This window comes from Diorhabda carinulata, chromosome 4 (assembly GCF_026250575.1).
Source record: "Diorhabda carinulata isolate Delta chromosome 4, icDioCari1.1, whole genome shotgun sequence".
Taxonomy (NCBI): domain Eukaryota; kingdom Metazoa; phylum Arthropoda; class Insecta; order Coleoptera; family Chrysomelidae; genus Diorhabda; species Diorhabda carinulata.
Window position 1 is genome coordinate 19152331 of NC_079463.1, and position 14368 is coordinate 19166698.

Below are 14368 nucleotides of genomic sequence, written 5' to 3' on the forward strand. Positions count from 1 at the left end.
ATAATTTAAAACAATATTATATAGTTTAAAAAATAATTTATCTCAAGCGAACGCTACGAATCGTATTTCATATCATAATTTAGCCGAACAATTACTAAGTAGAACGGAAATTTTGATTGATACCTTAGATAGAAAATCAGAACATATTTATCCACATTTAAGATCAAAAAGAGGATTAATAAATGCAGTAGGAAAAATAGATAAATGGCTTTTTGGAACTTTAGATTCAGACGACGAAGAAAGATACGATATTGCTATAAATGTTTTACAACAAAATCAAAAACAAATAATTCATGAAGTAAATTTACAAATATCACTACATAAAAAATTAATTGATCATTATAATAAATCGAACTCCGCCTGGTGTGTTTCGGTGTGGTGGATTGAGTAGCCCACTGGACACAACTGCCGGTCCCAAGCCCGGGTAAAGGAGGAGGGTCAAGTCGATAGGCCAGCCCCCTATCACTTGGAAAAAACTTCTCTTGGCTAAAAATCCGAAAACTAGGCCTCGGAATATGGATGATCAAAATGGAAAACGACAATGGCAACGAAAAAGGACTATGATTTGTGGAACATGGAATATACAGGGAATTAGAACGAAGGTAGATGACATTTTACAAGAAATTAAAAAACATAAACTGGACTTTATTACTCTCTCTGAAACAAAGAAAAAAGGACAAGGTACACAAACACTCGGGGAATATATCCACATATACAGCGGCGTTAACAAAGAAGAACATGCAAAAAGGGGTATATCGCTCCTTATACATGAGAAGTATAAGAAGAGCGTCTCCAGCTGGGAAGCAATAAGCGATAGAACAATAAAAGTTAATGTCAATTTAAAAGGCTGCAAAATAACAATAATTGCTACTTATGGACCTAATGAAGACGCACGGGTAGATGAAAAAGAAAAGTATTATGAAACGCTAAATGAGCTAATATCTCAGACAGGTAACGATCGAGAAATCATAATACTGGGAGACCTAAATGCTAGAACTGGCAAAGAAACGAAGCATGAGATAATAGGGCCCTACGGTGAAAATACCAGGAATGATAATGGCTCCAGGTTGATAGATGTCTGTCAACATAACTTACTAAGAATAATGAATGGGTATTTTAAACATAAGGAAATACACACATATACATGGACGCAAATAACTAGAAATCTAAGATCAATAATCGACTATCTTATAATGAAACAAAAAACGAAGATAAAAGTGCACAATGTCAGAGTATATCGATCCGCAGAATGTGGAAGTGACCATCATCTGATAAAAGCTAAGTTAATAATGCCAATAATCAAAAGGAATTGGATACCTATTTAGGAGGACGCCAATCCAGGGAATCGTGGAGATTTATAGATAATGTTAGATCTGGCAGAAAAGAAAATATCCCAATAGGCACCATATCACCAAATAAATGGCAAGACTATTACCGCTCATTACTCAGAGAACAGAGATCTGAATATAGTAACATGCCGGCTGAAGACATACGGATTACAGGTGAACCAATAAAAATCAACGTAGAAAAAACAAAGAAAGCTATAACACTACTTAAAAATGGGCGCGCTCCTGGTCCAGAGGGAATACCTGCAGAATTAATAAAAGCAGGAACAAATAGGCTGTTTAATATCCTAACAGAAATTATCAATAGACATCTAAATGGAGAACCAATACCGCAAACGTGGAAAGAAGGATGGATCACGTCCATATACAAGAAAGGAAATAAGGAAGACTGCAATAATTATAGGGGCATTACAGTGACTAGTACGCTCAGTAGGTTATACGGAAAAATAATAAAGGAGATCATTTGTGAAGAATATCACCCATACGAATCCGAGGAACAAAACGGCTTCAGAGCAGGTCGATCGACGATAGATAGTATTTTCTGTCTATCACAAATAATCGAAAAGAGAACCGTAAGATCACAAGAAGTGCACCTACTATTGGTAGACTTGAAGAAAGCGTATGACACAGTACCTGTCTCAAAATTATGGGAGGTTCTGGAAAGAACGAGCATAAATACCACTCTAATAAAGGCTATAAAAGAACTATACAGAGACACAACAGCAAAAATAAAAATAGGTAACAAGGTGACAGACGGCTTCAAAACAACCAAAGGCTTGCGACAAGGGTGTTGTTTATCCCCAACTCTGTTCAACATATACATAGATGAAGCCCTAAGAATTTGGAAGAAAAAATGTAAAGGAATGGGACTAACTATTGGGGAGAGCACCTTGTATACACTGCACTATGCCGATGACCAGGTAGTGGTAGCACAGGAAAAAGAAGATCTGGAGTACATGTCTAGAAAACTTATAGAAGAATACCAAAAATGGGGTCTACAGGTTAGCACGGAGAAGACACAATACATATGTATAGGATCAGAAGATTCACCTGGGGATTTAGATCTAGAGGGAAAAATAATTAAAAACTGTAAGGAATGCATATACCTAGGTGTAAAACTAACAACAACAGGACGAAACGAGGAAACAATTAGGGACAGAATAACCAAAGGAAGAAAAGTAATAAGAGCCCTGAACTCAGTGCTGTGGCAAAAGAATATTAGACCAGAAACAAAAAAGAGAATATACAACGCCATTTTACAACCAATAATTACATATAGCTCCGAGGTTTGGCAACTTACAGAAAAGCAAAAAAATAACTTAAATGCAGTGGAAATGGATTTCTGGAGGAGAGCAGCAAGAATATCTAGAACGGAACATATAAGAAACGAGGAAATAAGAAGACAATTGAAAGTAGAAAGAACTTTAGTAGAAGATATAGAAAAGAAACAGTTGATTTGGTACGGACACGTTAAGAGAATGGGAAGAGAACGACTACCAAGAATAATATTAGAATGGACCCCCACAGAAAAAAGAAAGAGGGGAAGACCACCTAGAACATGGCTACAAGGAATCACTAGAGCAATGTCCGAAAGGAACCTAGCAGTCGACGACTGGCAAGATAGACAGGCCTGGAGATTAGGAACCCAAAGGCGTATAACGCTATAAAAGGGGATATATATATATATATATATATATATATATATATATATATATATATATATATATATATATATATATATAATAAATCGATTACGACTCTATGGAATAGTCAACAAAAACTTTCTGATAATTTAGAGAAATCTCACATTTCGATAGAAAATAAAATAATAACTTTGAATAATTTTATAACATTTCAGAGTACAATTTCACAGATTAATCTGGATTGTCAAAGTTTGATTACATTAATTGACAATATTGAAAATGATATAACATTTTCTAAATTAAATACGATTCACAGTTCTGTTATATCAAGTCAAGAAATTTTCGAAATGATGAAATATTTAAATACTATGTATAATGAAGAACAAATCCCAAAATTTAATAATATTTTAACATATTATCTCTTTTTTGGTTCAGAAGTAACCTTTTCCAAATCTAAAATAATTTTTGCTACCCATGTTCCAATCCTTAAACCTAAAACCTATGAATTTTTCCATTTATATCCTGTAATCCAAAATCATACGATATTTATCCCTCCTCAACCTTACTTGGCCAAAAATCAAGAAGTCAATTTTATTAAAGAAGAATGTCCAGCATTAGAAGAAAAATATTATTGTAAAGAAACATTTAAGTTAAAAGACAATTGTACTATTGAACTGTTAAATGGACACTCTGGTGAAAATTGTGTTGTTAGTGAAATTAATCTTCAAGAAACTATATTGGAACAAGTGTCAAATAATGAACTTTTAGTAATTCCAAATTCAGAAACTGAAGTGATTTCTAAATGTGTTTCGGACCGTTATTTTAAAATAATTTATCCATTGATTATAAAAATTCCAAAGAACTGTAGCATTCAAATAGAAAGTGAAATCTTCTCAACTAACATACAAATAAAAAAAGGAAAATCAATAATATTACCGAAATTGAACTTCAAATTTTTAAATAATCAAATTTATAAATCTCCAAATTTAACCAACATAGATTTTGACAAATTATACGAAATAAATAAAATTGCTAGAAATATAAAACCAATTCATGAAATTTATAATCCGCAAAGCCATGTATCGATTGGACTATTTACCATAATAATAATAATTTGTGTAATTTTCATTACATTATGGTTAATTCGTAAATATAAAAGTAAATTTGTAAGAACACAAAAATTTGAAGAAAAGAAGAAAGAAACCATCGAATTAGAGGAAAGAAGACAACAAGACATGAAAAATACCTCCGTCATTTTTCATTCTTAGAGATGGTGGAGTTACATGAAGAAAATTCTTGAAGGACATCGTAAACACTTTATCAGCATTTATTTTATTATAAATATGACTTATTGTAAACAACTTAGCAATGAATATATGTATCGCTCTTGAATATATAGTTCATTCAATGAATATCAGTTAGTTCGCTTGTGAGATTAATTGTATTCATTCAATTATTGTAAAATAAATTTTTAAAAATAATTTTCGAAAACCGAAAATTATAATTAGGGTGATTTTTTTTTACTTCCCATTTTCGAAATTTCTTGTCATTATGACAATTTTTTCTTTGTTGCCAATTGGAATTGAACAAGAGGGTTCGAGACCACCGGGTCTATTGAAATTATGAATTTTCATTCAAGAGAGAGAGTTAACTTGTGAAATGAAAAGTTATTGAGGAATAGCAAATTTTCCATATAAAGAAATAAGATTGAGAATTGATATCATTTCCAAGAAATTCATTTTATGGAAAGATTTGTTTGTGTATTAGTTAAATTCTTCATTCGACGAAAAATTCGACTTTCGTGATGGAGCTTTGCTGCTCACGGCTTTTTTTTTACCTTGTATTATAATCTATAACTATTATTTAAATCGACATGAAGTTTTTCAGTTCACACAACGTTATAGTCTCCACCCATGTCAACAAAAGTACAAAAGTGAATTTTTTATAAATATAATAAAATATTTCCACTACTAGAAGTATTTCATTATTAATACATTATAAATATCATAATAAACTAAAATAGTTCTTTATATACAATATTGATAACTTTTGCCCGATTACATATACATATAATGTGCATGACATGCATAAGTTAACCACCGTATTAAGGTGATAAGGATTAATTATAATTATACGTGACATTTTTTTTATATATAAAAAGTGTTTATTGTTAATTGTTTTTACAAGATGTATGCCATTACAGATTTCTTTGTAGGTACACGAGAAAAGAAAATGCGACTATGCATTGTTTTTTAATACCTCAAAGGATACAGGTACTAGTAGAGGATCCGTAATAAGATCGTCCTTCACTAGTGTGCCAACCAGATAAGAATAATATTTTATCAAATAAAATAAGTTTCTGAATATAATTTAATAAGGCAACCCTTTAAAAAATTTTCATGGTTATAATTAATTAAAATTATAAAAAATTAATATTTTTCAAAATTTCGCCGGCGTGCCTGCCAAATAAAACAAATTCCAGTGAAAAGTTTATAATATACACAACATGCAACACCACAGTAGCATACTTTTCTCTGGTCCCTAATACCTGGCAACTTCGTTCAAAGACGTAAATTGATATAAGTAACTGCACTTTTCTGTCAACCAATCGCAATTAATTTTAAAATGAAAATAATTTAATTACAAACAGCGGAGTATAAGGTTGCGTGTGAAAATTTATTCATAGATACAAGTTGTAAGACTTTGAAACTGAAAAAATGGAGCGGGCAGAACTATTAGACAGAGAGATATTGCGCGTAGAATTTCCTGCTATAGAGAAGGACAAAGTACTACAGAAGAGAGTGCGCAGTTTTTAGACTCATAGTAATGACAAGGATGAATGAATTTACTAGTGAGTGATATTTTGAAGGAGATAAGATGATTTTTTTGTAATTTTAGTAAAAAAGCTTTTGAAAACCTCAGTATGTGTCAAAACGAAAAATGTATTTAAAACAAACAAAAGAAAAAACAGACAATATTTTTCAAAAAATTTTTTAATTCATGTTTAGCAGGAAAATAAAAAATTTTTTATTCAATAATAAATACATTAAAATAAGTAACATTACTAAACAGTAATAAATAATTTTTATTCAGGATCAGAGTCACCGGAAGTTGTATCGTTTTCTAAATCAGGGGAAGCTTCTTCGTTGTCTTTTTCTGTCATTTCAATAATATCATTTATTTTCAAAGGTGTTTGGTCTCCAGCAAATCCTTTTGGTTTAAAATATCCATCTAGGATCTAACCACAATTTTCAGGGTTTAATTTCACACAATTTGGGTCAGTTGCATGTAGCCACATCGAATTTACATAAATAGTTCGTAAAATTTTTTGTTTGAGTGATTCCCAGCATGGTGGTATTGTATTCGAGTCAAAACTTTTAACTTTTTTGAGAAAATTTTCATTATCTTCTTTCGCAGAAAAGTAAGAAGAGTGATAACCTACAACATCAATTGAGTCTTTGGTTAAATTGACGTCAGCATATTTAAAACCTTTTAAACGCGGGAATGATAATTTTATAGAACAATTTTCGAATGACTTGTCGTTAAAAAGAATAACTGAGTCAGTTTTTTGGCATAAAAAACACTTTTTTTTTGTCATTTTTAATTTATTTTCACAATACACGACGTGTTTACCAACAGATAACCCAAAACATTGCTCTATAGTAAAGCTGCGCACTCTCTTATGGCTTACGGCGCCTGTGCTCACAGCTGTAGTACTTTGTCCTTCTCTATAGCAGGAAATTCTACGCGCAATGTCTCTCTGTCTAATAGTTCTGCCCGCTCCATTTTTTCAGTTTCAAAGTCTTACAACTTGTATCTATGAATAAATTTTCACATGCAACCTTATACTCCGCTGTTTGTAATTAAATTATTTTCATTTTAAAATTAATTGCGATTGGTTGACAGAAAAGTGCAGTTACTTATATCAATTTACGTCTTTGAACGAAGTTGCCAGGTATTAGGGACCAGAGAAAAGTATGCTACTGTGGTGTTTCATGTTGTGTATATTATAAACTTTTTACTGGAATTTGTTTTATTTGGCAGGCACGCCGGCGAAATTTTGAAAAATATTAATTTTTTATAATTTTAATTAATTATAACCATGAAAATTTTTTAAAGGGTTGCCTTATTAAATTATATTCAGAAACTTATTTTATTTGATAAAATATTATTCTTATCTGGTTGGCACACTAGTGAAGGACGATCTTATTACGGATCCTCTACTATACGTTTTCGTAGACAGGCTGTCATCTCAGACACCTACTTATATACAAAATAATTCACAATAACTTTGTTCTGAATCCGAATTAGTTTAGGGACAGATCGTATACGCACTTTCAAAATTATTATCTTTCGCGTGTAGATGCCTTCTATCCCTCCCCCACGCGAACGACAGTTTTGAAAGTGCATACACGATCGGTCCCTGAACAAATATTCAGTGACAGCTTGATACTAGAGTTTTTATATTTTTAGAAAAATTTTCACAACCCATATATACGATTGTCAAATAGAAACTGATTGTCTAAAATTCCATTGAGAATCTCTCAATGTATGCGAATTTACCTATAATCCGCAATATCATTGTTTTATTGAAGTTAATTATAATAAATTTCACTTTATTTGTACGAGGTCGTTAGTCTGCTGTATCAGCAATACGATATTTCTTTATTGTTAATTATAATAAAATCAATGAGAATGACTAGGCTTTTAGTTAATACACATAGACTTCATACACATCTGTGTAAATTAAATTAAAAAAAAAATTAAAAATATATTTTGTGACTTCAAATATATAGAGTAGTTTCCAACTTTATTGCCAGCCCTTCCTATAGCTCGGACGCAAAATTGTTCTCAACTAGTGAATGTTATTTATACTACCACAAATTGTACAGTGTTATGAATAAGGCAAGGCCTTAAACAAATTCGAAATGGGTATCAAGCACGATACACATACACCGGTATGCCTATGAACAGGTACGCAGGATCTCTCTCGATCAATGTGACGTCACGATGGAATCAAAATGTGGAGTATAATGTTGTTGTATGGGAAAAAACAACGTTGTTGCTCATTTAAGAGTTTTTAGAAGATTAATTTATTTACAAAAATGACATAACGAAAAATTAAACAAACTTATTGTCATAAGACAACAGTTTACAATACTCACAACTAAACTATTTCGGCATTCTACACGTAGATGGTGCAACTGTGACCACCCTTTTAATTATTGATACAACAATAATAACACCCCCAGTTACCAATAATTAAAACAACTCAAACAAACATAAAGATTTTACAAAATCGTCATGCTTAACATAATTCAAATTTTTGTAAAAATATCTTCTATCATATTCTCTGTTGGCACATAACTTACAGATAATAAGCCTTTGACAATAATTTTCCTCAAAAAATGATATCGAACATCGATATGTAAGAACCAGTGTAAGATTTCCTATCTGTGGCATACCCCGCCCAGTCCGCATCAACATAACCCTCTATAGATTTATCATTCTTACTAAAAGTCAAGCAATAATCTTTTGTTTTTTATAAATATTTTAACACCATTTCAGCATCAACCCAATGATTAACATTGTAACGAGTATTAAATTGGCTCAGGAAATTTACTGTATAACACAAAACAGGCCTAGTTAAAACCACTAAATACATTAAACATCCAATTAATTCTTGATATGAAGAAAGAAGACAGCAGCATATGATCGAGGGGGGATGAGAAAATACTAAAAAAATTAAGGAACTAGAAGCAATGATCAGAAATGAGTTAAAAAATGAAGAAGGGAAAAAATGTAAGGAGTGTATAGAGGAGGAAGAAAAACATAGAATAAAAGAAAAAACAAAGAAAATTAAAAAGGAGCTAGGCAAGGGGGGAGGAATACGAGGATGGAATGGAAAAAAGTGTCACATAGATGTGACTCTTGCTAGCGAAGGGTCATCCAGACACGTCGTAAATTGGTATATTTTCGATGATCAAATCTTCACCCATCACAGGTACATTACCTTTGAAATAAAAATTGAAAAAAAATGCTGTAAAATAAACATAAACAATAACAAAATAAATAATAAAAATAAATATATAGAAGAGATTTAAAAAATGGAAACCGAGAAGGTAATTAACTACGATGCTCTCCAGTCAGCACTAAAAGACATAAAAAAAATGCTACTAAAATAAATAAGAGAAAAAAAATAATAACGAAAAACAACTGCCATACTGGTGGAACTATGACATAGAGAAGCTTCGAGAGGATTATCTCCTTACATATACAAGAAGCGGGGGCGAAGAAAACTATAAAGTAATATACAAACAAAAGAAAAAAGCTCGGGGCAAATTAATGAAAAACGAAAAAAAAATGACAGGCCATATGTGAAGACTTAGAAAGAGATATATGGGGCGATGCATAGAAAATAACAATGAAAACATTGAAAATCATCGCCTCGTATAATCTAAATGAAGGCCACGTCGCTACTCTTCTCTAAAAAAAGAAAGAAAACTTTCTGAAGGAAAGCGACGCCGAACCAATACCTTTTACTATTGAGAAAATACTAGCCGATGGAGAAGAAATAAAACAGGATAAAGCCCCCTGCCCTGATGGCCTGTCACCAGTGGCAATCAAAACCCTGATTGCCACGAAACCGGATACGATTAAATCCGTCTTTAACGAGCTACTGAGTAGGCAAGAGTTTCCTAGGGAATTAAAAGTTGCAAATCTAACGTTGCTGCTAAAACCCGGGAAACCCCCCCATTCGCCGGCCTCCTATAGGCTATGTTTGTTAGACTGGCTGGGAAAATACTACGAAATTCTGATATAAAAAAGATTGGAAAAATTCCTGGACAACAAAACAGCTCTATCGAAACTGCAATATGGCTTCCGCAATGGTCGTTCAGCAGTGGACGCCGCAAAGTGGTTACATCTCCTGCAGCGAAAACTTCCAAAAATAGATGGGTAGTCCTATTTATGATCGATATTAAAAATGCTTATAATACGGCTAACTGGGGCCTGGGTGCTAGGACCCACCCTTTGGAACATATTATACGACGGGGTACTCAACTAGAACTGTAAGGGTGTGCCAGATCGATCGCATACGCTGACGACCTGGCAATACTTACGGAAAGCGATATGAATTGGGGCATCGAAAACATGAAAAGGTTGAAAAGCTGGATAGAGCTGATGGACCTACAAATGGCAGTAGAAAAGACGGAAATAATAGTACTAAGAGGACCTAGAGCATCCCGGGATCAAATTCGATTTGATCTCGCGGCCAAATTATAAATCCCCAAAAAACAGTGAAATACTTGGGCAAGTTAAGTGGAGTTATTTTGCTCACTTTATATAAAAATATCTGTGTCAGATTTTAACGATAAAAGATTTTTATATTATTATGATTATTCATTCTCAGATTCATTCTGTTTGTAACTATGTAACTGTAAACTTGTATTTCACATCAAATAAATTTTGTTTTTAAAAAGGATATTTCTCATACAAAATATCTTAACTGGCGTAACCTTGACAATTAACTGACCTTCTCCAAGCACGTGGAAGCGGCGGTTAAAAAAGCGGAGGAGAGGACTTTCGCCGTTCAAACAATATTACCAAATGTAGGGGGCCCCTTTAGTCAAGGGAGGAGGGTGTTATTAGAGATGATTCAATCCATCCTCCTCTACGGCACCAGTATGGGCGGAAGCCATAAAAATTCAAAAATATAAAAACTGCTACTTTGGGTCTGCAGCGCATATAGAAGCGTTTCCGCAATAGCGCTGAAGAGCATTGCGGGAGCGATCCTGATACATATATTGATCGATGAGAAGGTCAGAATATACAAGAAAGTCCAAACTGATCGAGAAAAAACAACGGAAAAAATCAAAGAAGAAGAGAGGGAAATCAGTTCGGGCAAACGGCAGCGAGAGTGGCAAAAGGTGGGTGCCAAGTAGGGGTGGGCAAAATCAATCGAAAAATAATCGATTAATCGATATATATTTTTTGAAAATAATCGGTAATCGATTAATCGATTAATCGGAAATACTCGATTAATCGAAAATAATCAATTTATCGAAGACTGATTGTTTTTCATAATTTTCTTACTTTTGTACTTTTGTACTTTTTTGTAGTCCTGTAACCTGTAACTCAATACTCTGTTCTGTAGGAATACTAGACCCAAAACTTGACATTGTCAACTTCTTTTTTTTTCTTTGCAGAAACTTACCTATTAAGAATAAAATCTTCTCTCTGAGAAATGAATAATAAGAAATATTTCTATTGTTTAGTTTTATTTTGGTGGGAATCAAATCACAATGTTATTTTTCAACTTGCTGCCGTAATCAAAAAATATTTGTTTTGAGTTTTCGATATCTTTGGCCCACATTGTATTAAATGGATCACAATTATTTATTATATTAATCAATTACATAAAATTAAGTAAGAGCACACTCCTTTTTAATTAATCGCTTTAACCAAATACAAATACCTACATATTGATAATTAGGTATATAACATTTGAACATATTTAGTTAACTAGGTAGAAAAATTATTCTTAAAAAGCTCTTTACAAATGGCATTTACCTTAAAAAAATAGAAAATATTATTTTCTTTGATGTTAGATAGTGTCCAGCGGCTCGCGTCTTTCTAAGTTTTTTATTTTATTTAATGTAGGTGTCGGCGAAAAATGAAACCCTTGCGGCCTAGTGCCGCATAGATAGTTTTGCTGCTGCATTTTTTTTGGATCACAGAACAGAAAATATTAGATCATTTGCTTTATTATAACCGTTGTGATATGACGCTTTGGCACTTTTGGCAGTGTACATCATAAAAGAGTTTTCACATAACGTTTGTTTTTTTAATTCGACCTATCCTATCACTGTGCTTTCTGATTGATTGTTTAAAGTGTGCAAAAAAAATATCAAGGTAAGTTTCTAAGCATAACCAAATTACTAATTTGTTATTATGATTATGACTATTGCTAATTTTTATGATTATTACTATTTCCATTGAAGAGGATCCAGGTTTGTGTGCCAATTATTTTCTAGTTTTTGTTACAGATGATCATTTATAAAAACAGTTTTACTTAAAATTTTTGTAATAGTTACATGTAGAAAATTCTTGAAGGACATTTTATAAAGACGCAATTGTATCAAATATCGTAAACAATGTATCAGCATTTATTTTATTATAAATAAGACTTTTGTAAATAACTTAATAATGTTTATAATTAGTTCGCTCTTGAGATTAATTGTATTCATTCAAATATTGTGAAATAAATTTTTTAAAAATGAATTTTGAAAACCGAAATTTATAAGTGGCGCAGTCATTCGGATTAGAGCGGTCGCGATTTTTCACGCAAAGTACGATAAAAAATTCCGACTACGTACTTCAGTACAGCAGCACTAGACCTACGTGTTCAACGAGGAACTTCAAGACTTCAGATAGCTGTAAGTGCCAAGTTTCCTTATTATTTTTATTCCTTTTTATTATCCATCCTTATCAAAACTTTGAATAAGGAAGAGATAATTTAATAACCTTTAATATTAATTTTATGAACTATTTAGATACGTTATTGAATACATTTAGTAATCTAAACTTAAAAGAGAATCCAGATTATACAAGAATGACAACTTCAAATCCGAAAACCTTAAATTGGGAACTATTCAAACTTAAATTAGAAAATATTAAACCATATTATGGAAATAAAAATACATTAAATAAATTCATAAATAGATGTGAGAACTTAATAGAGACGTACTCGGTTTATAATGATCAAGATATTAATAACCATGTATTAGAATGTATACAAGAGAAATGAATCGATAAAGCTGAATTAATGGTAGGAAATAGGATAGAATTAAATACTTGGTTTAAATTAAAAGAAGCATTGATACAATGTTTCGCGGACAGGCGCGATTTAGATTGTATTTTACAAGAATTAACTAGAACAAGACTGTTTAAAAATGAAGATCTGATAGCTTTCGGAAATAGACTTCAATTGTTGAAAAGTCAAACTATACAAATAATTAGTAACAATTTAAATTTAAGTGAAATTGACAAAAGGTGTCATAAATCATTGTGAGAAGACAGCCTTGAACACCTTTATAGCGGCATGTTCAGGTATTATACTCAATAATATGTATTTGAAAATACCTGTAAATTGATTGCCAAGACCAGAACCGATGTCTACGACATCGAGAAATTTTTCTGATAAACCTAGTAGACTCGTAAATATTAATAATAATCATAATAATAATCATAATAATAATAATAATAATGCAAACAAAAATAAATATGTCCAATCACGAAATGAGGAACCAAATTTTACATCTGAAGAAATATACAATAATAATTATAAAAATAGTGAAGAATAGTGATCAAATCCTAAATTTTCGAAAAGAGCCTCGGGAAAAAGAATCAAAAACAGAAGAAATAAATTTTACTCCTAATGATCCATTAACATATTTTGAAAATTTCATAGAAACTAACGAACCAGAATCCAGTGAAAAAATAATTGAAATTAATTTTACATCTAATAATTCATCACCAAAAATTCATAAAAATGAAAGAATCGGAATAAAATCATTGTAAAAAAATAAATGAACAATTAGAACTAGATCTCAGTAAATTATTTGATAAAGAAGAAAAAGATAAATTAAATGTAACAGAGAAGAATTCAGAAGAAAATATTATAATGGTAGGAGAAATGAATAATAATACAAAGGGAGAACTAGAAGTAGAATTATTTGATAAAGTGGAATTAAACGTAGAATTAAAATATACGGAATTAGATGAATTAAATGAATGAAAATGATAATGAAAGTGAAGTAAAAGAAAATGTAATAGAATTAAATAGAAAAATAAATCAAATAAATAATGATATGACAATGGACGGAAAAGATATAAATGATGTTATAAAAATAGATAATGATATATTAGAAAAATAATTTTATGTTATAAAACCTGAATTAAATACAAATATATTGGAAATACAAAATAAAAATAATATGATTAATAAAAGAGACATGAATAATGAAAATGAGAAAATTGTTATCAATTATGAAACAATTAACAAAGAATTTGATAAGAATAATAGTAATATAAGTTTAAAATACTTCAATAGAAAATTAAGTGCGATACTAAATGAAAAGTTAATTGAAGAACTATTTTGGAAACGTAGATATTACCATTCATTAAAATGGTACGCAATTCAAGAAATTATAAAATGGATTTTTATGCAAAGAACTTTCTTATTTTTTATTATTATGTTGTAAGAATAGATAAGATTTAAAATTAATAGATAATAAATAAGTAAAATATATAAAAAAAAATTAGTAAACTTTTAGAAACTATAATAATAAAAACTTATTATTAATTAGAGTATATATA